Source organism: Propithecus coquereli, unplaced genomic scaffold (assembly GCF_000956105.1).
Source record: "Propithecus coquereli isolate 6110/MARCELLA unplaced genomic scaffold, Pcoq_1.0 Scaffold217, whole genome shotgun sequence".
In the NCBI taxonomy this organism is placed as follows: domain Eukaryota; kingdom Metazoa; phylum Chordata; class Mammalia; order Primates; family Indriidae; genus Propithecus; species Propithecus coquereli.
In genome coordinates, this window is record NW_012146856.1 from 3,530,092 (window position 1) to 3,553,111 (window position 23,020).

General features: G+C 51.3%; 1 protein-coding gene across 1 annotated transcript in view; it reads left to right on the forward strand.

Moving 5' to 3' along the window:
• The first annotated feature begins 18,554 nt into the window (after nt 1-18,554).
• RALB (v-ral simian leukemia viral oncogene homolog B) overlaps nt 18,555-23,020 on the forward strand; it is a 40,610-nt gene continuing 36,144 nt past the window's right edge. Inside the window, exon 1 of the mRNA XM_012644688.1 lies at nt 18,555-18,663. The gene's annotated coding sequence lies outside the window, so the exon portion shown is untranslated. The remainder of the gene's footprint in view (nt 18,664-23,020) is intronic.

Here is a 23,020-nt window from a genome sequence, read left to right on the forward strand (position 1 = left end):
TCCATCCCGCCTGGGACAGGCATCGTCCTTTTGTCAGTGTCTCCACATGGAGTGGGCTCCGCCCGTGTCACTTGGGTTATCACGAAGTGTTGGAACATCGCAGTGCTTGTGTTCAAGCCGCCCTTGACTTAACAATGGCCCCAGAGCAGAAGAGTACTGTGCCTAGTTTATAAATGTGACTTTATCATAAGTATGTGCGTGCAGGAATAAACACAGTGCGTGTAGGGTTTGGGACTTTCCACAGTTTCAGGCATCCATGGCGGGTCTTGGAATGTGTCCCTCACAAATAAGGGGGATCACTGTATTCTAAAGCCCCTTGATTTCTTTTTTTCTTCTTTTGAGACAGAGTACTGCTCCATTGCCCTGGGTAGAGTTCAGTGGCGTCATCATAGCTCACTGCAACCTCAAACTCCCGGGCTCAAGTGATCCTCCTGCCTCAGCCTCCCGAGTAGCTGGGACTACAGGTGCGTGCCACCGCACCTGGCTAATATTTCTATTTTTAGTAGAGATGGGGTCTCACTCATGCTCAGGCGGCCCACTTCTTAAAGCCTAGTGTTTTTAGAAGTTGATTTCTTTTTTTTTCTGTCTTGTCTTTGCTGAAGCAGAGTAGGTGCCACCCTGAGTTGGGGTGTGAATCTGCTGCTATTTACAGCAGCTAGTAGAGCTCATTTGGTCTGGAAAACTCCTTAGGGGTGAGAAATTAAAATTAATGAGATAAAGAGGCTGAAATCCTCAGGTATAGGGCTATATAAGATTAAAAGTCAATTAAAAATTAGGACCCATTTTGACATATTTGTGAGTGAGTGTGCATGTGTAGAGTTAGCAGTTTATTTAGGGTTGGATCACATCCTCCAAAGGTTATAAATGATAAAGTGAGCATTGGGATAATCTGAGATATTCAAATATAATTAAATATTATTAATTCAAATTAATTTCTCATGCGGGTAGGTGGGAAGTTTCCTGTGTTAGGGAATATTGTTAAGTGAATAGTAGGCAATTCAGGTATCAACTGTTTAAATTGGCACTACTAAAATATTTTAAACAGTTTGCATGTGCAATTTAAGCTTCCTTTCCCAGTCTCATTTGAACTATTTCTCAGCAAAAGATCTTTTTCTTGTGCAAAGGTGATCTTCAGTCCTTCTCCCACCTGGATTTGTCATCACTTCTGAGACAGCGTGATGGGGTGAATGATGTGCTCACCGGGTCACAAACAGACATCTGCAAAATTTTAATCCTAATTTCACTTTATCACTTTATCATTTATAATTTTTAATTGACTTTTAATCCTAATTTCACTCTGGGTGGCCTTTCATTCTTTGGTTGTCTGGTGCAAAGTAGCAAAAAACAAATAAATAAATGCTCTGCGTGCCACTCAGAGCCAGGCCCTGGAGTTGCCCCATGACTAGTGTGTGGCTCTTGCGTTTAAGGAGCTGTCTAGCAGTACAGGAGACAGCGTGACATTCCCCCGCATCGGAGCTGCCTTCTCGTTTCTCAGTATGAAATCCACACACCTTACCGCGCCTTGACTGGCCTCCGCCCATCTCTCTGTCCTCGTCTCATTGCTCACTGGGCCCTTGCGGCCACCCTAGCTTCTTTCTGTTCCCCAAACTCCCAGAGCGCCTCAGGTCATCAATTTGTGTGTTTGCACAGAGGTCTGTACAGGGAGACACACCTAAAAGGGTCTGGGCCCACATACACACTCCAGGCGGCTCACTCATCTCTCGGCTGCTGGAGCCAGACCACCCAAGTGCCCGGCACGTTCCCGGCCCTGGGCAGGGGAGCAGTGCCCTCGTCCCTGTCTCCGGAGACGGAGTACTCTGCTGTGTAGTCAAAGTGCACAAACACGGACCACTGGATAACCCTGAAAGAGCCAAAGAGAGAACCAGAGGTCATTGTGCTTAATACGATTAAAAGTCAACTGAAAACCAGAAAAAAGAACCTTTGGAAATAAGGTGTAGGGCAGAAGGTCGTGCTGTGGGCTGAGACAGAACTGAAGAGAGCGATGCTCGGAGCGTGCCCTGGTGTATTAGACATGAGCCGCCTGCATTCAGACTCCCGTCTCTCATTTAACTGGCTGTGTGTCCTTGACCAAATGACTCAGCCTCTCTGAGTCTAGGTTTTCTCATCTGTAAAATGGTAAAATATGTAAAATAATAATAAAATAATGTAAAATAATAATATCTGCTCTACAGGATAGAGGGGAGGTAATGGAGATACAGAGCCTGGAACATTTAGTAGATGCTCAACGTATATATTCTGTCTCTCCCTCTCCTTCTCTCCCGCCCTGTGTTGCTGGTGGAGGGAAGAATGCCATGCAGGGAAGTGGGGACATCTATGTTTGAGTCAGGTGGGGTATATCTAAAGGAAAACTTAAATTATATAATTTAAAGAAATAACCGGGTGGCTGGCACCTAATTCACTTCACCCTGGGTCTGCTTCTGCTTGATAAATTAAGGGGGCCGGGGTGGGCCGGGGTCTCCAGATGCAGGTCCAAATGCAGCCCTGTTGGCTAAACACAAGCAGATCCCTGAGCGTCACCCACACTCACCAAGTCAGAATCCTGGGAGGCGGGGCTCAGAATGCAATTTTTTTTAATGCTCCCCAGGTGATTCCACTGTGCAGCTGAGTCTTAGAACCTTCAGCCAGACAGCCCCTGCAAAGCCGGGTTAGCCTTTGCATCCTGTGTTTCTGTCCCCCATCAAATGCCCCCGCTGCCTGGGTCTGCTTCAGGGCTCATCTGCTTTCATCAAAGACAGGGAGTTTCTGGTACTCACGCACGCATGAAACCATTAAGTCAGAAGTACATCTCTAGCACCTGTCCGGGGGACTGCTCTGGGGTGGTCTGCGAGGAGGGGAAACAGCTCACTTCCAAGACCTGAGATGCTTCCTACCAACTGTCAGCTGACTCTGAACTGCAAATGCATATCTGAGGCTGAGATGCATCATAGCACTAAAACCTTGACAAGCAATCCCTTCCTTCCCATGCGGCAGCTTCCCACCTAAGGAAGAAAATGAAACTTCGCGGAGTTCCTGCTGGTCTTAGACTTTTCTCTGTAAGAACATAAAAGTTATTTACTATCGCTGAGGTTCTTTCCAAATGCCATAAACAGCCGTAAACTTCCCAGCTGTTTCTAGAGGGGATTTGGGGGGTGAATTGCTGGTCATGCAATGAATTCTAGTCACAATCCAGCGTTACTAGATTGCCCCACGAAGACAGCTAATTTCTTGAACTCCGAGGGCCTTTCCAAAGCAGGGGTGTTGAAGAAATGGCTTCTAAGAGGGTGATTTTAAAAACTCCGTGGAGATGGAAGCAGTTTACGGCCACTGGCTCCACCACAGACACGTCAGCAGAAGGGAGCTTCATAAATGATACGGTCTGGCTGGGGGTGTTGGGGCGTGTGGGCGACAGAGGCACAGAGAACACCTAGGATTCCTTTCTTTTAATGAACAGAAAACAGAAACACATTTAGAAGTAAATAGGGGGCCTGATTTCCCCCTTTTGGTCTGACAGGGGCTTCAGAAGGGGAGGTAAAGTTGTTTTCAGGGTTAAATAAAATAATGATGACAATGGCAATGATGAGAGTAAGAAGAGCTGCCATTGATTTAGTGTGGTGTCCCCGTTGCTGGGGAGGAGACGGGCTCAGAAAGGCCAAGTGCCTGGCCCAGGTGGCCCTGCGCTCCACCACCTGTCTCCACAGCAGCGCAGGGTGGGACAGAATGAATGTCTACACTAGTGTTCATCCTGGCTGAATATCCAAAAAAACAACCTGGAGGGTTTCTGTCAAACGGCTGGTTAGAAGTTGTTTTTAAATAATTCTTTTCGAAATGCCTTGGTCCATTCAGGCTGCTATAACAACATGCCATACACTGGGTGGCTGAAACAACCACATTTATTTGCAGTGTAGAGTTATGGTTTAAACCTGGACTTCATGCAGGGCAGCTCTGGTCTGAACCTTCCCTCTGCCACTGACTGGCTGCAGGACCTTAGGCAAACAGCTTGGTTGTTGAGCCCCTTTTTCCTTTGGTTATAAAATGGGGTGACGCTAGAACCCACATTGCAGGACTGCTGTGGGACTGGCCGAGTGCAGGCTTGGGGGGCACGTGCCCACGCCCGGGAGGTGCTGTCCGGTTTAGAAAGGGGATTGCTGCTGTGGCAGTGTGGCCGTCTTCAATCTTTACCCGCCGATTCCTGGCAACAGAGTCTGGGGAACGCTGGCTGCCAGCTCCGGTTAACCCTGGCAACGCTTCGGCTCCCATCTGATCTCTTTTTTTCTTGGATTAGAAGGAGGCCTTCAGGAAGCTGTGTTCTAACCCCTGTCAAGATCAGTGTTTTGCACATAGCTTTGGAGATGGGAGTGTGATTTTATTGTCTCTTTGGTGGGAAAAGGCACTTATCGTTTGCATATATGCTAAAAACCCACCCCCGTTGTGCAGGGGGCACTTCCGGCAGTGTTCCCAGGGGTTGGGGGGAGATACGTGCCATGTCCCCAGCCCCAGAACTGGATTCTAGCTTTTATTTTGTCCCAACCCCTCATTTGGACACAGACGGATTTCTCTCCTAAGCTATAATAATAATATGGAGCACTTATATGGCATGAACTGTGGACCAGGCACGGTTGCAGGCAACAAGTAGGCTCTGTTATTGTCCACGTGTCTGCAGCTGAGGACCCTGAGGTGCAGATGGCTAGTGAGTGCTGAGGCCAGGGTTCCCAGGCAGTCTGACTCCTGAGTCCAGCTTCTAATCATCTGTATATGGCCTCTTACCACTAATTGAGGAAAAGTGGCATTTATTGAGCACTTACTGTGTCCCAAGCATGGTGTAGGAATACCTAACTAAAACCTCTGATGGACTCTTCCTCAAAGAAGGCTTGGGAGGGAGAGAGGGGGAAGAGGGGGAAGGAGGGCCAGCAGGCAGCTCTGTTCTCTGATAGGACGAGGGGCTGGCTGGGCCAGGCCATTCCTGAGGAGGACAGAGACAGCAGAGCCCCAGGCAGCCTTGGTTCACCCAGCCAGGTGCAGCTGCCCCCCGGGCACACAGCCAAACACATCCACTCATTAGCGGCACCTGGTCGGCTGGCCGAGGGCCTGTCCCGCAGGGCCTCTGAGCTCGGAGGCCGGCCAGCCCGGGCACTGCGGTGCAATCCCCAGAGCTGCTTTCCCAGGCTTGTTGCACAGGCAGGTGCAGCCCAGGTGTCTGACAGCTTCGGCTTCAGGGTCATTGCCTCCTCATCTAAGCCCTCATGGGACACCTAGGGGCTTGAGCTTGGCAGGGAGCTGGGAGCCTGAGCTTGGGTTGCAGAATCCAAAAACCAATTAATGTGGGGCTTGAGGGGAAATCTGTCTGACCGGTGGTTTGGCAAAATCTTCAATCACGGTGAGACAGAAAATCCAGGCTGTTTTCTGTGGCTGTGGCTCGCGTGGCTGTGGCTGCTGCCAAATAGGAAGGGCCCCTGCAATGCCTCTGTGCCCCCCACCAGCCGTGCCTTCCCTCCTGAGTGCAGTGGGGTGTATCTCGGGCCAAGGGGCTCTCTCTCTCTAGGCACCTGTCTCCTCCATAAGTGCTGGCAGAGCCTTAGGGGGCAGAGGCGCTGGTGAGCTTTCTGCTGTGGCCTCCTGAACAGACTCGGAGTCCGGAGTACGCAGGAGTCCCTGGGGCTGATCTGGGAGCCAGGGTGGCCAGAGCATGAATCAGATCTCACCTCTGATCACTCTAACACAAGTGCAGTGAGCATGAGTTGGGGGTGTCTCCCAAATTGTAGCCATCTGGGGCCTTCCTGTCTCTTATCTTTCCTTTGAGTGAGTTTGGCAGCAAACTAAGGCAGGTGCTCCTCTTCATCAGTCTCTGGCTCATTACTGGCCCTCATTGCTGGACACTTCTGTATCTTTCTCTGAATTCGACAGGGGCATGTGCTCCCTGGGGTGACTGGTGGAGCTCCAGGTGCATTTGGCTGCAGCCGGCGAGGGAGCCATGCTTACTGGGGACCCGAGCTGTGCAGATCTGGGGGGATCTCAGAGACAGAGACAGACAGGCCCACATGCATGTTCGTGTGCTCGTACACACCGCACACACTTCACCGAGGAACACTGACTCCTGCCACAGACAGACCAGAGCGAGGCCGAGGAAAGCCAAGTAAGGAAACACTCAGCCCTGGAGAAGCGGGAGCAGTGAGTCATCGACTGGGGCAGTGGTGGGTTTGCCTCGCAGACCTGTCCCTAGGTCTCTCCCGCTGGCCCCTGAACACCCTGGGAAGGGTTTTCACATGGCGGTTGTCCACAAGGATTTCCCTCCCTGAAATACTGCCTCCCCTGCTCAGAAGCTTCCTAGTTCCAGGGCAGGCCAGGTGTTCTTCCTGCCATTCCAGGCCTTCTGCTCCTGGTGAGTTTCTCTAAATATATCCCTGCCGCCGGGCCCGTTTATCTCAGCACCCCTGTCTTGAATGCCCCCTTCTCTCTCCCTCTTTTGTGTTGACCAGAACGCTCTTCATTCTCCAAGCCCCGAGCACCTCCCCAGGAAACGGCCGGCTGCCTCCCTCACTCTACCAAGATGACTCTTTGCTGAGGTTCTTCAAAATCTTCTCCTCTTCTGAGGCCTTAGTTCCTTACTTGTAAAATGAGACAATACCACGTCATGGATCTGTTGGGAACATTTCTTGAGACCTTCATAAAAGTGGCCAGCATAGGCTGAGCGTGTGGCTCATGCCTGTAACCCAACACTTTGGGAGGTCGAGGTGGGGGTTGCTTGAGGCCAGGAGTTTGAGACTAGCCTAAGCAACATAGTGAGACCCCGTCTCTACAAAAAATAAGGAAAAATTAGCTGGGCATGGTGGTGTGCACCTGCAGTCCCAGATACTCAGGAGGCTGAGGCAGGAGGGTGGCTTGAGCCTAGGAGTTGGTGGTTGCAATGAGCTATGATGATGCCACTGCACTCTAGCCTGGGTGACAAAGGGAGACCTTGTCCCCCGCCACCCACAAAGTGGCTAGCATACAGTAGGTGCTCAGGGAATCTTGATTCCTCTCCTGCTCTGTGCTGGGAACAGGAATACAGATGTGAGGTGTAGCTCCAGCCTCTCAAAAGGGAGTGGGGCTGGGCTGGAGGGGGCCTGGTTGGAGCGGCGTGGCAGAGGAGCCTTTGGGAGCACCCACCACTTGGCTGCATTTGAAGGACAGCTGCAGGCCCTCAGGGACCCCAGAGGAGCAGGAGTGAGGGGAGGCTGGGAGGATGGGGAGCCAGGAAGGACGTGGGAGCTGGGCTGTGGGCTGCTGAGAGGCTGGACTTCATCAGGAGGCGGAAGCCCTGAGGATGTCTTGATGACAGCAGGGGCAGCGCAGTGGCCAGAGGCGGGGCAGCCCTGACTCAGGCTTAGTCAGAGATCCTGGTCCCAGCTCCTTGCTCCCAGCAGCTGCCTGGAGCCCTTCCTGGCATAAAAGGTGGAAAACATGAGTCTGCCCTTTGGGGCTGCCATTGGACTTGCCTGGGCGGGGAGGAGGATGGGCCCTTCCCGAGGAGTCCTGTGCCCCAACACCTGATTTGCCTTTTCTCGGGTGGTTTCTCCCTTATAGACTTCGCTCTTCTGTTCAGTTTCCACTGTTTTTACAGCCCCTCAGCTGAGGCAGTTTTAAACGAGCAGAGTTGCAGAGGCTGTGAATGCCAGCGGTGGGGGTGGGGGTGGGAGGAGGGGGAGGTGGAGGAGGATGTGGGGGAGGAAGAGGAGCTGCTGTGCTCCCAGCTGCACCCTAATGCCCAGCACCAAGCCTGGCCGCTGGGAAGTGGTCAGCAAAGAACCACCGAATGGATGCTTGCTGGATGCCAGCATCTCTGTCTCCAGGTTCAAGGTGTACAGTGGGTGCAGGATACCTGTCTCCTCCTTTTCTGCCTCTCTCCCCTGGGCAGGGGTCTTAATGCCAGGACAGGGGCGCAGGGCCAAGCGACAGTCGTGGAGATTGCTGTTTCAGCCCTCAGCAAGGTTCAACTGGCCCGAGTGCATTCCAAGAGGTCAGGTGCTAATGGAGTGTGGGCCCAGGTGAGCTGGGACTGTGTTTGGCGGGTGCAGGAGAGATGTTGGCTCCATCTCATGTCTCTGAAATGTTCTGGCCTCTTTCTGGAAATTGTTCATTTTTCTTATCACTGAGCTTGGCAGCCACTGGGGAATTTTGGGAGGGAGGGGGGATCCTGGAAGGAAACCACCGTGGGACCTGTTGTTTCCCCAGAAGCCCAAACACAAAGAGAGGGTGGAGTGGATGGAGGTGGTGCTGCAGAGGGGGTTGTTTTTTCCCTTAAGAACAAGCCAGCATATGTCAGAAAAAGGAAGGCTGTTATCCTTTAATCTCTTGTTTTTTCCTCTAAGCCCTGGTCTAAACGTGTGGGATTTCAGCAGAGGGGGAGTGGGGTTGGAAGAAGGCAGGTCTCTGCACTAATAATGGCAGCCAGCTGGATGCGAGTCCCCTGATGCAGCAGGTGGGACCCAGATTGCTCTGCGAAGCCACACAGTGACCCTGTGACTCAGGTGTTATCCTCATTTGACAGATGAAGCTCAGAGAGGTGAAGTGACTTGCCTGGGGTCACACAGCATATATTGATGGAGCTGCTATTTGAACCCAGGTCTCTGTGGCTCCAAAGTCATGTTAAAGCAATCCCCAGCTACTCAGCCTTTGAGGGGGAGCAGAGAGAGCTGGAGTCCAGGGGAAGAGGAAAAGATTCTCGCTAGAAACTGGGAACAGGAACGAAGCCAGTACCTAAAGCTGGGAAGGAAGCAGAGGCCAAAGGACCCCAGACTCCGTGAGCCACAGGGCTTGCATTTGTCCTTGGTCCTGTTGGAGCCGATAGGGTGTGTTAACTGGGATGCCCCAGTAGAGAGAGCCCAGGGTCCTGATTCCTTGGCAGTGAGAACCCAGCGCCATGTGCCTGGTGCTCCTGCCCCTCCCCGGGAGGGCCCATCTCTGACCCTACCCAAGCGGGAGGACTGAGGTGGCCCTGGCTGTAAATAAGCCCCAGGAGCAAGGCCCAACGTTCCCAACAGGGAGAGAATCCGCTCATGTTTGCCTCCCAAGGAGCCAAAAGACCAGGGAGACAGCCCAGGACAGACTCGAGGCCGCAGGAGGAGCACCCATCGCGTGCCGGCTGTGAGCTGGGCTCCGCGGGTGTGGGGAACACAGGAGAGGAGACGGCCACCTCGCCCCTTGGGATGGCTGCTATCGAAGAAACAGGGAATAACAAGTGTCGGCGAGACGGGGAGATATCGGAGCCTTTGGGCATTGCTGGCGGGTATGTCAAATGGCGTAGTTGCTATGGAAACAGTATAGCGGTTCCTCAAATAATTAAACAGATTTACCGTAAGTTCCAGCAATTCCTCTTTTGTGTATAGACCCCAAAGAATTGAAAGCAGAGTCTCAAAGAGTTATTTGCACTCCCATGTTCATAGCAACATCATACACAGTAGCCAAAAGGTGGAAGCAACCCAAGTGTCCGTCAACAGATAAACGGATAAACAAAATGTGGTCTGTCCATACAGCGGAATTATTACTCAGCTTTAAAAAGGAAGGAAATTCTGACACACGGTACAAAATGGATGGACCTTGAGGACTTTATGGTGAGTGGAATAAGCCAGTCACCGAAAGATAAACACTGTGTACTTCCACGGGCACGGGTACCTGGAGGAGTCACTTCCACAGAGACAGAAAGCAGACTGGCAGCTGCCAGGGGCTGGGGGGGAGGAGAGGGGTGGCGGCTGAGTGTCTAATGGGTGCAGAGCTTAGCATTCCAGAGACGGATGGTGGTGATGGCTGCACAATGTGTACACTTAAAAAAATAGTTACGATGATGAATTTTGTGTCGTATGTATTTTACCACAATTTAAAATAATGCAAAAATTAAAACAAAAGACAAAGAAAATGGATGTGAACTAAGGGGCTCCTATGGGCCAGATTGGCAGCAAGCCCTTTGCACTGTGTTATTCAGTCCACCCATCAGCCTCTGTGAGATAGCTCCCTCCTTGCAGACGGGGAAGCTGAGGCCCAGAGGCACGACCTCTCTCGCCCAAGGCCCCACAGCTGGGGTTTCCATGGTCTTTACATCTCAGACAAGAGCCGGTTCCATGTGTCGTGCTGGGTGGCAGCATTGGGCACTCCGACTGCTGAGCTCTTATGGGTTTAGCTGGGGCCCTTCGTACCCTCCCATTGATAGAATAATACAGGGAGGGGGACCAGTAATCGGTTGTGAAAATGTGTGGAGAGAGCAGGGAGGCCTGAGCCGTGAGGAGGAGGTGGGATTGGGCCAGAGGCCATGGCTGATCCACCACCGTTGCCCCAGCCCCCAGCAGGTGCCCAGCCACTCCGTGCTGGGCAGTACGGGCCAGGGGTTCCTCGGGAGAAGGGCGTGGAGGTGGGCACCACGCCGCAGGGAGCCGCAGGGGTAGCAGGGCCTGGGGGAGCGCCTCCTCCATCCTCCTGGAGGGGCGGAGCGGCCACAGGTCACCTCAGCTGAGGCCCCCAGCTGTCCTCGTACCTCGGGAGGGAGCCCCTCTGTCTAGGAGCCTCCCCTCCGGCTGAGCTCTGCAGTTGGGGGGTTTCACAGCACTGGTGGGTGTGGGCCGCTGAGATTTGCCCACCTGGAGATCCCTGCGCTTGGGCAGGGTTGTCAAATACCACAAATAAAAATACAAGACGCCCAGTTAAATTCGAATTTCAGGTACAAAAATGAATCATTTTAGTATAAGTGTGTCCCCAGTATCACATCTGTATTTTATGTGGCAACTCTGGTCTCGGGACTGCGTCCACTAGAAAAGGGGTGTGTGGATAGATGCTCTGGGTGTTCCAGGCCAGGGGCTGCTGGCCTTTGGCAGGGCCAGGGCTTGCCACAGACGTTAGTTATGGAGCCCGGGCCCAGCCCGACACAGCCCTGCTGAGACACACGAGGCAGCCTCGGGTGGAAGCACTTACTCAGTGTGAGCTGACCGGGCAGACAGCGGGCACCAGTGCAAGGTGGGCCTGGTGCCTGGAGCCGCTCCCTGTGCCATTGCAGAGCCTCAGCAGGAGACCGGCACTGTCCGCAGCTGGGGTCTGTGTTCCAGGCTCGTGCTGTCCTCTGCGTGTGCCTTCCCCATCTCCTGCCCATATCCCCAAGGCCCCCAGATGGCCCTCTGGCTGCAAGCACCCTTTCCTGTGCCCACCACCTCTGGCCAACCTCACCAGGGCACTGCCAGTTCATGAATGGCATCCCCTCATCCTCGAGCCTCCTAATCACCCTTCCTCCAACTGTTCCCTCATCCATGCATGCGTCCATCCATTCATTTACAAGCATTGATAGGGCTTACCATGCGCCAGACGCCGTGGCAGGCACTGTGATGTATGATATCTCAGCTGCTAGGGCGGATTAGAGGAGTCCCTATTTAAGTGTGAATGGCTGACAACAGCCATCAGATAAGACTTGAGGTTAACCAAAGGACCCAATCTCCTATGCTTAAGCCTTAGGTGATCTAGGGAGACATTGTCTAGCTGCAGCCTTTAGACACCAGCCACTCCTCCGAGAAAGTTCATGGAGGTAGCTTGAGGCTGTGACACGATGGGGCAAGAATGCTGGGGCCCAGGAGCCCGGAGGGGCCTCAACGCTCAGGGAGCTGGCTCTGGCAAAGATGTGCGCAGCCTTCCTCCTGGCGCTTCCACGGGGCCTCCATCCCGTGCGGGTGCCCTGGTGCCAGGCGTCCACTCTGGATGGGGTGAGAGCTGCGGGACCTTCCAAGCACTCTTCTCTGGTAGCCGGTGCCTGGCACAGCTCCTGCCGATAGCAGGAGTGGACCTGTTGACTGACCGTCACTTTCAGATGAGAAAACCGAGGTCCTGAGCCGGGATGTGACCTGTCTGAGGTCACCCAGCCTTGCAGCCATGGGTGGGAGGGTGGTAGACCCTGGACAAAGAGTGTGGATTTTGTTGTCAGACACAGCTGGTTTGTGGCTCGGTCTATGCCTCACCAGCTGTGTGACTTTGGAAACACATTCAACTTCTCTCCACCTGACTGGCCTCATCTGTAAATAGAAACCACACCTCCCTCGCAGGCCGTGTGGCCACAAAGGATGGCGTGAGATGACATAAAGTGCTGGGCACAGGACCTGGCTCCGCGAGAGCCTGGACTGCCGGGGGAGGGGCCGACCCCAGTGTCACTTGACAGGGCCCCCTGACTTACCCCAAACACGTCCCTTGGGCTTTCTGAGCTCTGGGCCTCTCCTCCTACCTGTCTAGGTAAGGGCGGGGAAGAGTGGACACGAGGGGCAGACAGCAGGAATCCGACCTCCGGCCCAGTGGCCCTTCCCACCATGCTGCGGGAATGAGGAGCGTTCTGTGATTTACGGCCCTGCGTGTCGAGGCTGGATTTACTGCCTGCGCAGGCTGCGCAAGGACGCCTCGTGCGCGCTCCTCCCCAGTGCAGGAGTGTGGGCGGGAGGGAGCCCCGAGCCACGCCGCCCTCCGTGGGGACCTGCAGAGGATGCTGCCTTCCCACCCTGCAGGCCACACACACCTCATCGCTGCTTCCTTGTTGTCCTGTCTGCCGCAGTTCTTCTTGGCACTGTAAAGAATTAAAGCCCTGTAAAAATGTATTCTAGGAAGGAGAATCATCTTTTGACCCCCACTCCAGAGACATGCATTTTAATGGCTTGGTGGTCTCGCTTCAGGAGGCGGAACTAGAGGCTGGGGCTGTGTCTACCAATAATGGTTTTGCCTTCTTTACAAGGGAGGGTTCTCCTGGCTCAAGGTTTTCCTTACACTCCACACATGCCACCCCACGTTCCTTAGGCTTCTGACCCTATGGGCTTGCCCTGCTTTCTGGAGCAGGTGCAGGGAGGGAATGGGCTGTCCATAAGAAAAGCCACAATTTCAAAAATGCAATCCACGAGGGAGGGGGTGGCATTTGCAGGTGGGACGGACAGAGTGGTAGAGGCTGTGTGGGGCTTCACTGGGGGGCTAGCCCCTGCCACTGGGATGGCAGGGTGGAGCTGCCCCTCCCAAGGGGGATAAGCTTGGGAGATGGGGAGAGAGAAGGGTGACATTTTCCCTCTGAAACGCTGCCCCACTAGGGAACTAGAGTCAGCCTCCGGCAGTAGGCAGTGACCTGGGGAGCCCTGGGCCCCACTGCAGACTGGAAGGAATGCTCTGGCTGCTGGGACAGGGACAGAGCCCTCGTGGCCCTCCGAGGACCAGGATCTTTATCTATTATGTGAGGAATGGTGGCTCCGTGGGACTGCTGTGACTAACAGTGCCAACAGCCAACATTCGGCCAACATCATTTCTTTCCTCATCCCTCTTCCTAGGTCAGGTTTTCATGTCCTCTCTGTCTGCCCGTCTGTCTGTCTAGCCGGCAGCCTGGAGCTGGCTGACTCCTGGGGTCATGAGAACCCCTGGGCTGAGGATGTGGGTCTGCCTCTCCCCCTTGGGAGGGGCAGTGCCACACTGCCATCCCAGTGGCAGGGGCTAGTCTCTCAGTGTGTAGGATGGTGAGATGCAAGTGGGGATGTGGTTCCCCAGGAATGGCAGGGGGCTGCAACGGACCCTCAGGGGCTCTGATGTGCAGAGCACAGCGGCGGTCACGGGGAGTGTGAGGGAAGGCCTGTGGCTGAGTGCAGTGCTGGGTGCATTTGTCGTCAAGGCAGCATCCAGGGAGGACCCCGTGATGCTGCCAGGGGAACACCCTAGCTGGGAAGGGGTGGAGGTGCTGGGCAGGGTGCCGTCATGCTCTTGAACAAGGCCAGCTTCCTGGTAGGCTGCGAATCCTATTGGAGCGAGCTCGGCATAGAATCTAGACACTTGAATCTCGTTTATCTCACAATGGAGTACTTTGCAGCTGTCACTCTGCGGTGGCTTTTATCTAGGCATCTGGAGGCTGATACCAGATCTGTAGCAGTTGTTTACTGTGCAGATTATAGGAAGTATGGAGCACGTATCTCCACACACACAGAAGGGGAGAACGTGAGCCGGCATGCGGGGAGGATTAGCAAAAGTGATGAAGACCTATTACTCAGTTACAAGACAGACGACTTCGTTTCTGGGAGATAACACTTTGTAAGCTATGATGGCAGAAAGATAAGTCCAGCTAATTCAATAATTTAAAATAGAAATGAATCTCTATTCCTAATGTGTATCCCAAGTAGATTCATTTCTGTTGGAAGATGAAAGCTCATCCTCTAGCTAATTACTAGGGCCTCTGACTTTGTAGCAGAGCAATTCCCAGCAACATCTGGTTTGTTCCTGCTGGCTGGCTGGGGCTGCAGGGACCACATAGAAAGATGGTCATGAGGGAAGAGAAGCTCTCAATAAAATACTTAGCAAAAAGTGGTTTTTAAAACCCCCTGTAGGTCTGTTATAGTGGCAATTACTAAATTGAGTAACAAAGTCAAGATTTTGTATATGTTTGGGAATAAGTAAAAACGGCAGGAGCTTTTCTTGGTAGCTGCCAGCAAAAGGCTGCAAGGAGAAGAAGGCCTGGGGGTGTCACCCTGGCTTTGGAGGAGGTTGCAATAAGGCAGTACCCCTACCTGGGCCTTACATGAGAACTCGAGAACCTCTTCTGGACGAGGCACACATCGCTTCATCCCAGCAGTCAGTGTGAATGAGGCAACTCGGGTCCTCCCCTAGACATTTCCCCTGGCCTAGGACTTGAGGTTTTGATCAACTGGATGACACAAATGCCCAGGAAGGAGTGGGTACACACTGAGCTGTTATTAGTCATTTATTCCTGCATGCGAATGAGCCTGTGAAACCCGTTCTGAGAATGGGATTAGACAGCAGGAAGTGGGGAGAGAACATTCGGGCACCGAGGGTGGAGAAAAACGGAATAGAAAGGTGAGCGAACTGCTGAAGATTAACTCCATCCACTTTGGCTGCTTAGAGCAGATGCTTTCCTTAGCCATCAGTGGGCGAGCAGGGCTCCCCCATCTGTAGATTGGCAGCCTCCTTTCTTTCCCAATTGAGACGGTCACCAGATAGCACACGCCCACAGGGATGCCCACGGGAGCCTGCCCAGACTCTTTCTAATAATACCATCTATTTATATACTCCTGCCAGCTCGAGGAAGCAATCTCTAATGCTGGCTGATGTTCTAGGAATCGGTCAGCTGTCCCTCCACACCCTCCCCATTTCCTGCCCGGCTTTTGAGCACCCATCTCCCTGGTGTCAAAGCACCTCTGGGGATACCGACTTCAAACCTTGCCTCTGGTGCCTCTGGGGTTTGGCAGGAAAACTCTCCTGGTTTGGTCTTCATCTCTCTTGTTCCCCTCTGCTGGTAGTCTTCCCAGATCTCCTGTTAGCTGAGGGCTGATTACCCTTCCTAGCCTCCTGACCCCCATTCCCACATCGGTCCCTTCCAGCCCATTTCCCACACATCAGCCAGAGTGATCTGTTTGAAACCTAAAGCAGAGCATGTCACCCTCCTGCCTTGAACCTCCTCAGTTGCTTGCACCACACTAGAAGTGAATTCTGAAGTCCTCGCCATGGCCTAGAAGCCCCTGCACGACCTGGCTGTGCTCCCCCTCCAGCCTTGTGCTGCTTGCTCTCCCCTGCTCATACCAGGCCTCCTCTTGGTGTAAAAGTACCAAGCAAGCTTTCTTCTGTGCAGAACTTTGCACAGAATTGTTCCTGTGCCTGAAATACTCCCCTGTCCTTCCCCTCACCCCCAACTTTTGCTAAGACAGATTCTCCTCATCCTTCAGGTTCTAGCTTAAATGCCACCTCCCAAGAGAGAACTTTTTGACCACCCAGTATAAAATAATTTGTAATTACTGAGTCGCTTGTTTGATTACTGGCTTGTTATCTATTCTTCTATCTGAGCTGCTCACCAGTATATCCCAGCACCATGCTTGGCACACTGTAGGGCCTTGTATCCGTCAGAGCAGGCTAAGCTACACTGCGGTAACGAACAGCTCCCAAACCTTAGTGTCTTCAAACCACAAAGGTTTATTTCTCAGTCATGCCAAATGTCCATCACAGTTTGGCAGGGGGCCGTGCTCATTGTAGGATCCCAGGCTGATGGAGCAGCCACCCTCCCAAACATTCCCAGTGGCTGTACCAGGGACAAGAGAGACCTGGAGGATCTTGCATTGGTGATTAAATTCTCCAGCCCAGAAATGATTTATGTGTCATTTCTGCTCACAGGTCATTGGTTAGAGCTAGTCACGTGGCTCCACCCAAGGACAGAGCTAGAAAGTTCACTCCTACCCGGTACCCAGAAGAAAGAAATAGAAATACTTGTCGAACAGTACTAAAGACTCACACAGTACTCTATAAGTACTTTTGAGGAGGGAGTGCCTAGAATATTCTTTCTACAGCTGCAGTGGGTTAGAGGGACCTTGTATTCCTGCTGCTGCCCTTGCTCTGCTGGGAATCAGAGTTCTGGCAGGAGATGCTTAGCAGACAGGAGATCCCCTGACACCTGGCATGAGCCATCCCAGGGGCAGTCGAGGCTAGTGGCCTCCCCTTGCCTTTCCCTCAGTGAGACACATTTCTGTACTGGTGTCCTGTGCGAGACAGCCCCTCCAAAAGGGTCCTGCCACTCCTTTCTGAATCTACTACACTCAGCTCAGGGCGGGCACGTCCAGGGGCTGAGCAGATGATTTTGCTGGTGAAGTCCCAGTAGGATCCCTCAGAGCTCTAGGGGCTGAGGCAGGAAGCAGAGAACGAATGCAGCATTTCTTAGCCTGGTGCATCCTGTTACTAATGCGAGAGAATGGCGGTTATGCACCCCAGGAAAAGTGGGAAAACTTCCTGTGACTGCTGTGGGTCCTGGGGGGAAGAGGGTGGGAAGAAGTGAGGAGAGGAAAATCCTGGTCTGGCCTGGATTCCTGACCCTGTTCCCTGAACCACGGTACTCATTTCACTTGGGTAGGTGCTGCAGGTAGCTCTCCTGTCTACACCTGCATTTGACAAAGGGTAGCACCACAGCAGGCCCTTTCCAAGGCTGTACACAGTCACACTGATACTGATGGGCCTTGGGAGGAAAGGCTGTGCCAGGTTGGTTATAGCATGCTTGAGTGTACATGATGGCCTCTGGTGGCAATCACAACGTAAGCTCATGTTCATACAGCATTCACCAAGTTCCTAGCACTGAGCTCTACACACCTACAGTGTGGCGGTAGACAGTTGGGGAAACTGAGACCCATACAGGTTAAGTAGTTTCCTAATTAGGTAACTGCTAGTTACATGGTAGAGCCCTCCTTTGAGCCTATGCTTCCTGACTCCAAATATGTACACTTGATTGTTACTCCACAGGAAAAGGTTTGGGTCTGATTCCTCTTCTAGATTATAAATACTACAGAGCTTCCTCTTTGAGAAGCCTCCTGCTGCTTCTCCCTTATAGTACCTAACAGAGTTTCTGTTCTATCCTTAGCAGTCACTAAAAGTTTTTAATGTGTATGAGAAAGGTGAAAACAGATTACTTAGGATAGTAGATAACACTAGGATATTCTGGTTACATGTTTTTTGTTAAGCCTGTCACTTAAGATTAAAGTAAAGATTCCATGCTTGTTCCTCTAAATGTTGATGGAAGGGCTGGATCTGGTAGTTGCTCATACACAGCAATCTAATCAAGCCACAAAGCCTCTAATATAATACACATGTATCCTAACATAATTATCAACAACGGAAGAATTAATTACACGTGCTAGCGGCTATGGATATCACACTGCAGAGATCGTTCCCTTCCTGAGAGATTAGAGAGGAGGACATTTAAACTATTAACTGTGATACAGTGTGACGTGCTGTGAGGTTTGTGTAGGGGTCAGTCGGGCCACAAAACCTGTGGAGGCGGAGGTAGTTGGGATTCAGCTCTAGAAGGGAGCGGTTAGTTAGGAAAATCAACCAGAGGTGAAGCCCTATTTGGATACAAAATTATGAGTTCCCGGGCCGGGCCGTGGAAGGTGATGGCGGGGACAGTTCGTGGGAGAAAACCTGTTGGTCCATTGCACTTCCTGCTTCGAGGCTATGGCCGGGGTAGGATTCTGGCGCTTCTGCGTGACCCGGGTCCTCTTACAGCTAGGCATTGGTTAAGTAACTCCATTACTGCTAATGGGGTGTCATCAGCTAACTAGTGGTGGCGGCAGGTGGAGGTCCCGCCCCAGGAGTCCCTGGCCGGAGTTCCCACACCCGCGCGCACACTTTGCACCCTGTAATTTTTCTTGGTTTCTGTACCTCCGGTCTGTCCTTCCCTTTTGCTTTCCACCACTTTGGCCTGGCCCCGGCCTAAATCCCACCGCCCGAGCGCGGCTCTACTGGCCGGCGCCAGCGTCCAGGGACCGGGTCCCAGCTCGTCCGCCGCAGCAGCGGTCACGAGCAGCGTGTCCGGCCGGGAAAAGGAGGAAATGGAGTTCGGCCCCGCCCCTCCCTCCTGAGGCGGCTTCTCATTGGCCAAGCTTCATCCCCAGCCGCCCGCGGCTTGGAATATCAGCTTCGGATTGGCTGGTGGGCCCTCAATGGGCGTGGCCTCCGGGGAGGGAGGGCAAGAACGGAAGGGAGGGCGCGCTCTCGAGAGGAGGGGTTGCCTGGCGACGCCGGGGCCGCGCTCGGGGGTGGGGAAGAGAGCCCGGGCTGTTCAATGACAAATCGGCGGAGGACGGCTGGGGTCCGGCAGGGGGCGGGGTGCGTTTGAGAGCGGCGGCCGAGTGCGGACGGCTGCGGCGCGGGACCCAGGTAAGGCAGCCGCGCCGGCGGCCCCGCGGGGCGGGCGAGGCGCGGGCCGGGGAAGTGGGGAGCGCCGCCCTGCGCTCGGTGGCCTCCTGCCCCTGCGCTCCCCGCGCCGGGCTGTGGCCGGGCAGCGGCCGGACACGTCGCACCCTCGGGTCAGCAGAGGGCGACGCCCGGGCAGCGGCGCAGCTCAGCTCCTGGAGGTACCGGGAGCGCCGAGCCGCCCGGGTCGGGCCGGGGCTGAGGAAATGGGGGCGGTGCCCCAGCCTCTCCCTTGTGGCTCCTTCCCTGTTCCCACAAATGGCTCTGTTTCCACTTCCTGCGCTTTCGGGCCTCCCGCCCGAAGATGGTCCACTTCCTCAGTCCCCTGGTTGCCGCTGTGGGCAGAGTGAGAGCTATAAAGTGTTGCAAAAACTTGTTACCGTAGGAACTTGTACTTGTGGGGAACTGGGGCTGTGTCCCAAAAGTTTTTTGGTTTCTTTGTTTCGGGTCCCGTTTTGCAGAAGAGCATGAAGTTGTCCCCGCCCCTCTTCCTTTCGGATGGAGGCTAGCGGGGACCGTGGCTTCTAATGGGAAGCACCGAGGACTTTTAACTGTTTGCCTCGACCAGGCGTCAACACGTCTGTTCTTGGCCCTCTTATAGGGATATAGGGTTATGTGTGGTTGGCTCAAGACTGCTGGTCGCAGAGACAGCTGCGCCCAGATTGCTTGTTTGAGCCGTGTTCTCTCTGTGCTCATTTTCAGGTGAATACTAGAAACGTTGAAACTTTGATGTTACCAGGTGAGTTCTGGGGAGAAGCTTTCATGTCTGGTGGACAGAGTTAGAATTGTCAATGGAAGAGAATTAACTGATTGTTCATTTGAGTTATCTGTGACTTGACTTCAGCCCTTGTAGAACAGTGAACTTTCTGCTCTGTCCTAGTTTCCTAACCTCATTTCTTGTTAAGTTTTGGGGATGGGTAGTGGGCTCCAGTTATCTGAAGGGATACCATATCTTTTAGATGTGTAAATGACCAATGTTCTAAGCAGAGCAACAAGATTCTTGGATGTCAAAGCTCAGAACAGGTCAAGGCAGTGTTCCTTAAACCTGGAGCAATAGAAGCACAATATCAAAGTTCCGGGAAATGGAGTGACCACGAAAGGTGGCATTGAATATTGGGAAGAACAGGAGGGTTGGGTTTGAAGACCTAGGTTTGATGCTGGTTCTGAAACTTCACCGGTGGTGTGATCTTGAACGTGGTTTTTCACCTCTCTGAGCTCCACAGTCAACTAAGGTGATAACGGTTATCCTAATTGTGAGGCTTAGACGAAATAAGGACTGTTAAAGGTGTTTTTTTGTGGCATGGGTGTAGGAAGAAGGCCAGGGACACACATCCTTTGCGTGTGGTTTTAGTTGGGTCAGCTAGTCTGCTTTATTCTGGCCACATCTGGGTCTCTCCTTCGTTTTCTATTCACATTATTTGCCATCGGAAACAGTGGGTACTCTTATCAGAGATCTCAACAAGACTTCTGTGTGCCTGAGGAGGAGAACAATTTCCCAGGACTTTGTGTGGAAAAAAGCATGAGTTATAAATTATTAAATAGCTTTTGGGAATATGGAACCTAGACACATAAAGATAGGAAAACAGGAATTAGAGCCTTACATGGGATCTGAAGAGGTCTTGGTAGAAGGCAGAAGGAGTGGAAAAGTTCTAAATTTTTGCCTTGAAATTCTTCAAGGGTTTTTGCCTTCACTGAAGATTGCTCGATACCCCATGAAAATTTTAAGCCTGAGGATTGAGATAATCCTTTGTACCATGTCACCCAATCCCACTATGCCTCTTTGCATTTAGTTACTAAATTCTTACCCACTCCTCTAATTTATGGAAGCTGGAAACATCATTAGAGACCTTTCCTGAAAGCTTTCCTGAAAGCTAAATTTGGAGACAATATATTAACAGCCTACAACTACAGGGTTGGAAGAGATCTTTGTGAACTCTTGGAAAGTTTCCATTGTAACTTGTCTCAAGTTGATATACAAGAGTCCCACTTTTCATTGGCTCCAATTACTTCTAAACAGCCCCTGCTGTTAGAAGTGCAAGGCACTTGGATTTTTTAAAAAAATGAATGCATGTTGTTGAGAAGTCTGAATGTGAGATCAAAGAGAACATAGAAGCAGTGAAAAGGGAACTCCTCCCTAATCACATGGGGGGTGGGCAAGGGGAAGGAGGCAAACTAATACTTACTGGGCATCAGTTATCTGCTTGGCACAGACCCACTGATCTAATCCATAGCAGATAAATACCTGGCCTTGGAGATTTGACCATGAGCTGTCTCCTTTAGCTCCTCAGTTCTTTTGGTACCTAGGATTATAAATATCGGTGTATATGTGCATATATTCCTAGATGTTCCAAAGAGTAGAGGGGCCAGTAGGCAGAAGGGCCTATGAACTTTTGGATGGGCGAGAGTGGGAAAAAAGATGAAGAGAACGTGGAACCTGAGTATCAAAGAGCCAATGTATGTGCGGTTACTACAGCAACTGCAAAATACCAGCCAGGTCTCAATTTCAAGTTTATGTCACTTAAAAAAAAAAAGCAAGTGCTTATAATTTTTTTGAGTGTTCTCAGGATAATTAAAATTAATTGAAATCTAAATGTAGAAAAAGGTGCTCTTAATTGATAATTGCTAGTATTGTCATTGTTGCTTTTGTCAATGCTTTGTGGGTGATTTATAGGTAGTATATTTTTTGACCAACTAGATTGGGAAATACTAGGTTAGGAACGTGGGAAAAACCAGGTTAGGCCTAATCTAAATTAAAATATTCTAAGTAAAACGTAATTTTACTGAGTATATGGCATGAGTTGAAGGAAATATAGTAGTTTGGTCCTGCCTCTAAAGTTTGTTTGCCTTTTGCATGAGTTTTCCATTGCTGCATAACAGATTTGCCCCAAAACAACAGACATTTATGATCTCACACAGTTTCTGAAGTTTAAGAATCTGGCAACAGCTTGGCTGGGTGCTTCTGGCTTAGGATCTCTCCTGAGGTTGCAGTCATTGGAAGGCTTGACTGGGGCTGGAGGATCTGCTTCCAAGATGGTGACTCACATGCTGTTGTCCCGAGGCCTCAGTTCTGCACCTCATGGGCCTCTCTATAGGGCTCTTCACGACACAGCAGTTAACTTTCTCTCCACAGCGAGTGATCAGAGAGAGAGAGAAAAAATGTTAATGATCAAGGTTGAAACTATAGTATCTTGGTATCTAATCTTGGAAGTGAGATACTGTCACTTCTGCCGGTACACAGACCAAACCTGGTACAGTGTGGGGAGGGACTACATGAGGAGAGATTGGGGGCCATGGCATTCTTGGAGGCTAGCTACCGCAATTTTTTTTTAAGGTTTAGACCAGACATTATTGAGAAAATCTTTGTTTCAGGTGCACCCTAAAGTATGTGGTACTGAGATTAAAACACAGCTGGAGTTTTTACTATTTTAGAAACTTTTAATATCATACTTGAAACTTTATGTTCTTTCTTCTGGTTCTTCATTATCAGATGCTAGAATTAATCAGCCAAATGTGCAGTAGCTGTGGAAATTAGAAATTTAAATCTTGCTGGTCCCTAAACCAAATGGAACAGTTGAGTTTTTTTAACCCTGAAACAAGTTGGCAAAAAATTATTGCCAAAATGATCTTCTTGATGAATGGCTTAAAATTAGTCATTAATTATCTGTGTATTCTTAAAAATAAAACTCATTGGCAAAATAGCCAAAAAATTTTGGAGAGCTTAAACCTTGTCTCCCTCTCCCCACTATTTTTAGTCTTTGGGTAGTGTTTATATGCCTAGCAGTTCTTCACTTCTCTTTTGAAACCATCTACATTTTAATTATCCACCTGCATAGAAGGGCTTTTATTCTTTTAATCTCTAGGTGAAACCTTTCTGATATGTCTACAGGTAGAAAGAAGAGCTTAGGAATCCTGAGCGTGAAGCCTGGCGACATGACCTGTTAAGTTTCCTTCCCTCTCTGAAAGTTCTGTGATTATAATATTTTTACATAACAGATATTCCTTGAATCAAGCATATTTATAACAAAAAATTTCATTAATCATGTTAAATTGCAACCTCAGAGGACAAAGTCTTCTGAGAATCACTTTTGTTCATCCCAACCCAGTTGAAGGTTATTAGAGTTACCATTAGGCAGAGCTGAAAAGTCAGCACAATGTGCGCTTCCTCTGCTTCCTATTTTTTGGCTGTTTTCCCATCCTCTGCCCTGATTTATGAACTAGTGTCTTTCTTTTCTTTTATCCTGCCTTTCCCATAATCCCCCTTCTTCCTTCCACAGGAAGGACTGGTGGCCAGTCATTTATTGTTGATTAGCTGATCCTATTG